General features: G+C 52.7%; 1 long non-coding RNA gene across 1 annotated transcript in view; it reads left to right on the top strand.

Moving 5' to 3' along the window:
* Positions 1-260: 260 nt before the first annotated feature.
* The window catches only part of LOC116952719 (uncharacterized), a 36,797-nt gene continuing 31,057 nt past the window's right edge, over positions 261-6,000 (top strand). Inside the window, exon 1 of the long non-coding RNA XR_004404504.2 lies at positions 261-895. This is a non-coding gene — a long non-coding RNA (uncharacterized LOC116952719). The remainder of the gene's footprint in view (positions 896-6,000) is intronic.

The following is a 6,000-nucleotide window of genomic DNA, read 5'->3' as shown; positions in this document are numbered from 1 at the left end:
GCACGGGGGGGGGGCACGGGGGAGGTACGGGGGGGGTGTACGGGGGGCGGGGGTGGTTACGGGGGGATGTACAGGGGGGAGGTACAGGGGGTGTACAGGGGGGGGGGGGGTGTACGGGGTGTGTACGGGGCGGGAATCGAACTCGGGCCACCACGGTGGCTAGGAGATGTTAGCTACCTCGCCTGGTATGCAGGAGGTCGTGGGTTTGATCCCGACCCTGACGCCTGCTGCTGCTGCTGTATATTTGTAGTTTGCGGTGTCTCTCTCTCTCATCATCATCATCACGGTGTCTAGGAGATGTTAACTACCTCGCCTGGTATGCAGGAGGTCGTGGGTTTGATCCCGACCCTGACGCCTGCTGCTGCTGCTGCTGTATATTTGCAGTTTGCGGTGTCTCTCTCTTTCTCTCCGTGGTCGCGTGGGCCTGCGGTTTTTCCCTCCCACATTTAGAATCTGCATCACCACGCGTTCAGAGAATTTGGTTTCTGAAAAGTTTCCACGTGACAATAAGCGGCTTCGATGAGCTATCAATTGTGGCCAGGTCACTTCTGACAAAATAACTTCCGAGCTCGGTGGGCCTTACCTGGTTAACGTAGATCAATAAAATAGATTGCAATTGTTTCATTTTTAGGGTCGCCGGGTTCGTTAGCGCAGTGCACTAACCGCCGCGCCACCACTCACAAGGACCCCGCCTCCCGCGTGCCTTATAAGGAAGGCCGAGACAGAGCTGAGAGTGAGAGAGAGAGGGAGGGAGAGACTCTGAACATCATCGGCGGAGAGAGAATCTGAAATTATTGTCGCCTCTGCTGGGAAAGGAGAGAGGGAGGAGTAGGAGGAGCCGGCCGATCCGAGCGGTCTTCAACACCAGCCAAGAACTCTTCGCCACCAACTTCCCGTACGTAATCCCGTTACATCATTAACATGTTTTGAGGCTGAGTCGACCTAAGGGAGGCCCAGAACCGATTCAGATGATCGTCGCTGGTGTCGGCCGTGAGCCGGAATCGAACTCGGGTGGCCAGGTGCGTAGCGCTAACCACTACACTACCGCTCTCCGCCATGCATAGACGCAAACAAAGACAAAGATCCTCCGTATAGCCTTAACAGACTGTAGGGGCAAGTGCTGTTAGCGAGCACCTATGAAGGCCGGAACGGTACACGAGGGGGTGGGTGGCCAGCACCACGGCCGACCGCCTTAGTCTCCCCAGTGGCAACGTTTTATCCACCGCACCAGGTACTAATTTGAGGCTGAGTCAACCTAGGGGTGGCCCAGTACCGGTTCAGATAATCGTCACCGTGGTGTTGGCCGTGAACGGGAATCGAACCCGGGTCGCCAGGTTCATAGCGCAGCGCGCTAACCGCTACACTACCGCTCCCCACTTATAGACGCAAACACACACACATACACGTGTGTGTATGTGTGTGTGTACCCAGTGTGATGTGTAAACATCGTCACTAGGGAGACAAAGGCGGTCGGGCGTGGTTGTGTGCTGTACCGGCCTTCATTGGTGCTCAATAACAGCACTTGTCCCAATAGTCTGTTAAGGGTTTACGGGGGATCTTTGTCTTTTAAATATACACACACGCGCGTGTGTGTATCCAGTTATGTGGGGAGCGGTAGTGTAGCGGTTAGCGCTACGCTGCGCTACGAACCTGACGACCCAAGTTCGATTCCCGCTCACGACCAACACCACGGTGACGATTATCTAAACGGTTTTGGGCCTCCCCTAGGTCGACTCAGCCTCAAATAAGTACCTAGTGCGGTATTTAGACATCACTACTGAGGAGACAAAGGCGGCCGGGCGTGGTGCTGGCCACCCACCCCCTCGTGTGCCATTCTGGCCTTCATAGGCGCTCGCTAACAGCACTTGCCCCAACAGTCTGTTACAGGCTACACAGGGGATCTTTGTCTTTTTTTTGTATCTGCTTGTGCGTAAAAACTCCCAACTGCTTATATCGAAGGTCAACGAATGCTATTCCGTGTGCCACGAAGAAGGGCCCTTGCCCGAAACGTCGCGCGTTATGTATCTCGAGGCGACGCGTTTGCGGTGGTAGCTGTCGACGCGTGTTGAGTCCGGTGGGGGTGGGAGGGGGAAGGAGGAGGAGTTCGTTTCCAGCAGCGCTGCCGGGGGTGTTGGTGAAGCAGCCTCGTGCTGACCCTCGACTTGCAACTCCAAAACACGCGAGGCGCCTGCGGGCCGCTCTTCGCCGCACAGCCGAACGCGCGCGCCACGCCTTCAACGAAAACAAACGCGTCCAGTGGCCCGACGTTTCGGGCGATGACCCTTCTGCATGGACACGTGCATAGAGAGAAGGCAGCAGAGCGGGGTGGTGAAAGAGAGACAAGCGTTTTGTTTGCTCGGTGCAACTTCCAATTCAGGCTCCCCCCCTCCCCTCCCTCCCCTGTCGATTCGCGAACACGTGTCCACTCCATGGCGAATGCCGCTCCCCGATTTGCGTGGTCTCAAGCCCTCGCAAGGCAGCGTGGTACGTCGCCGACGTCATCGCCCCCGTTATCCGTGGCCTCGCGGCAAACCCTTCGCCTCCGAGCCAGCCCGGCAGTCCACTTCTCGTTTTGACGTCGTTTCCTCGCTCCTCGTGTCGCCTTTCAGGAACGCATTCCCACACCGCCCCCCCCCCCACTCCCCACTCCCCACTACCCCCAAGGTCCGTGACGTTAAGCGGGGGTACGCCTTGGGCTAGATCTCACGAGCACGAATGTGTTTCGTTAGCCCGGCGCGGTCAACAAGCGAGGTTCGTCGCGTAAGCCGAAGAACGCGGCGGCGAGCGGCAACTTCAGCACCACCGGTGCGGCGGAGAGCAAAATCCACGGCGGCATTCAGGGCGTCGAGTGAGTGTCGCGCCGTTCCACTTCATGTATTTATTTAGTTCCGTTTATTTTGGTATAGAGCCCTGTGAGCCGTTCGGCTCTTGAATCGGGTGCAACCGCAACAAACACACAAAAAAAACACGTTCTTAGCTCTTTCGGTAAAGTCACGTTGAAGGGAAACAATAAAATAATAAAATATATATTAAAAAAACAATTAAAATTCTCACAACGTTTCGACCATAACACAAACGGTCATCATCAGGTGATGATGACCGTTTGTCGTGTCACCTGATGATGACCGTTTGTGTTACGGTCGAAACGTCGTGAGAATTTTTATTGTTTTATATATTTTAATTATTTTATTGTTTCCCTTCAACGTGACTTTACCTAAAGAGCTAAGAATATGAATTACTGCAGTCACGAAAGCTTTAAATCAAAACAAAAACATGAACAAGAAAAACATCTTAAAGTGACCACGTGTCGCCGGTGATGACATCAACCGGCCAGAATTGTTCAGTTCTTTGGGTCTCTAGGTAAAGCCACGTAGACAGATCAAATAATAATAAAAAATATATATTGTTATTATTAAAATAATAAAAATATTCAATCTTGATTTGAAGCTTTCGCGATTGCAGGAACCCATACTCTTTGATTCTTTCGGTAAAGTCACGTGGTAGGTCATTGTTTTTTGCTGTGGTTGTCCCACCTGATGACGGAGGCTTGTGTTGCGCCCGAAACGTCGTGATTTATTTTCTTTTATTTCTACCTACGTGACTTTACCGAAAGAACCAAAGAGTAATACAAAATATATTGTTATTATTTTTATTTAATATTTTTACTTATTATTTTAGCTATCTAACGTGGCTTTACCAAAAGACCCAAAGAATATGAATTCCTGCAGTCACGAAAGCTTTAAGTCAATAATTGTTCTGGCTAAACAACAGAAAAACCTCGTCCCCGCGAAACATCACGGCGCTCGCATTGTGAACGTCGTGGTGGTATGGATTTACTCTCCGACACACCGGTGGGCACAAGCAGGCACCGATTTACATCATTAGAGACCTCCTTTGCCAGTACCAAAATGTAATAATAGGGGTTTCCCCCTTTTTTTTTCTGGCAACAAAACTGAAACCTTTTTACAAGGATTCGCGTTTGCATTAACCACAATACCTGCATTCAAAATGCAAACAAATAACATACTAACATACTATGATAATATATGTTATTTGTTTGCATTTTGACTGCAGGTATTGTGGCTAATGCAGACGCGAATCCTTGTAAAAAGGCTTCAGGTTTGTTGCCAGAACAAAAAAAAGGGAAAACCCCTATTATTAGTCACCGATTGTCACGTTTTGTTAACGTGACCAAACCCACAGCTGTCACCCCATACGGTGGACTCCGTAGTCTTCTTGTGCAGGGAAGTTGCCTTTCCAGGTCCGTACAGCCGTTTCGATACGGGCAGTAATTATTATTTTGTTTGCGTTTCTCCCTTGTGATGGGGCTTCGTAGGATGAACGTTGAGATTTTTAAGGGGCACGGGGTGACCAATAAGGTTCGTCTGTAATAAGCTAGGGCACTGATGAGGGGTTGACAAGTTTGCAAACTTTACTGATTGGTCGCGTCGGGTGGTGGTGGGTTTCACGACACATTTATATATTTAACCTCCCCCCCCCAAAAAAAAAACAACCCCCCACATTTATTTTATTCTCAAGAGTCTGGGACGTGTCTAGCGGGGCACTTACGACACTTTTCTCAATGAAGAATCACTTGTGATTCATCCAGTGTCTAACGTTGCCGTGGGGGTTTGGTAGAGCGCGTCGTTGAGACGAGCTGGACGAAGAGTCGACACTGTGACAGATATAAAGCACACGCACGCACACTCAGAAGTCGCAGAGTACGCGTTGACGACTATATACGTGAATTCGTTCACTTGTCATTCGAAGGTAAAAATTGTACGAAAAGTTTTGAAAGAATAAAATGTACCAGCGCACGCCGCTTCGCGGGAAGATGTGTGTCCTTGCCATTTGCGGTGTCATCGCTGGGGCACCGCTGTGCGATCCGTTGCGTGGGTCTATAGGCCGAGGGGAGCTTTGTCTTTGTAAGCGATACGAGGGCGATCTTTGTCTTCACTTGTGATGATGCGATGAGTAAACTTCGCTGCTGGGGAGACAAAGGCGGCCGGGCGTGGTGTTTGGCCACCCAGTACCCTCGTGCACCGTGCCAGCCTTAATAGGCGCATCGCTAGCAGCGCTTGCCCCAACCAGTCTTAAGACGCTAACCACTGCGCCACCGCTCCCCATTGGTGCGAGTGCTGTCTGCGAGCCCCCTGTTTTATAAGACGCGCGGTGTTGGCCACCCCAACCACCACCCCTCTCGTGTGCCGTGCCACTCGCTGGCGACGCTTGGCCTCGAGAAAATGTGCCGTGCCACTCGCTGGCGACGCTTGGCCTCGAGAAAATGTGCCGTGCCACTCGCTGGCGACGCTTGGCCTCGAGAAAATGTGCCGTGCCACTCGCTGGCGACGCTTGGCCTCGAGAAAATGTGCCGTGCCACTCGCTGGCGACGCTTGGCCTCGAGAAAATGTGCCGTGCCACTCGCTGGCGACGCTTGGCCTCGAGAAAATGTGCCGTGCCACTCGCTGGCGACGCTTGGCCTCGAGAAAATGTGCCGTGCCACTCGCTGGCGACGCTTGGCCTCGAGAAAATGTGCCGTGCCACTCGCTGGCGACGCTTGGCCTCGAGAAAATGTGCCGTGCCACTCGCTGGCGACGCTTGGCCTCGAGAAAATGTGCCGTGCCACTCGCTGGCGACGCTTGGCCTCGAGAAAATGTGCCGTGCCACTCGCTGGCGACGCTTGGCCTCGAGAAAATGTGCCGTGCCACTCGCTGGCGACGCTTGGCCTCGAGAAAATGTGCTGTGCCACTCGCTGGCGACGCTTGGCCTCGAGAAAATGTGCCGTGCCACTCGCTGGCGACGCTTGGCCTCGAGAAAATGTGCCGTGCCACTCGCTGGCGACGCTTGGCCTCGAGAAAATGTGCCGTGCCACTCGCTGGCGACGCTTGGCCTCGAGAAAATGTGCCGCTGAAAGGCCCCTAGCGGTGGCGGCAGGGGGTGGAATCTTTGCCCGCGCGATGTAAACCTGCGATGGAATCTTTCTGATTTACAGAGACGGAT

Source organism: Petromyzon marinus, chromosome 48, assembly GCF_048934315.1.
Source record: "Petromyzon marinus isolate PM22_M1 ecotype Great Lakes invasive population chromosome 48, UKy_Petmar_22M1.pri1.0, whole genome shotgun sequence".
Lineage (NCBI taxonomy): Eukaryota > Metazoa > Chordata > Hyperoartia > Petromyzontiformes > Petromyzontidae > Petromyzon > Petromyzon marinus.
This window is presented reverse-complemented; position numbering and strand designations above follow the sequence as displayed.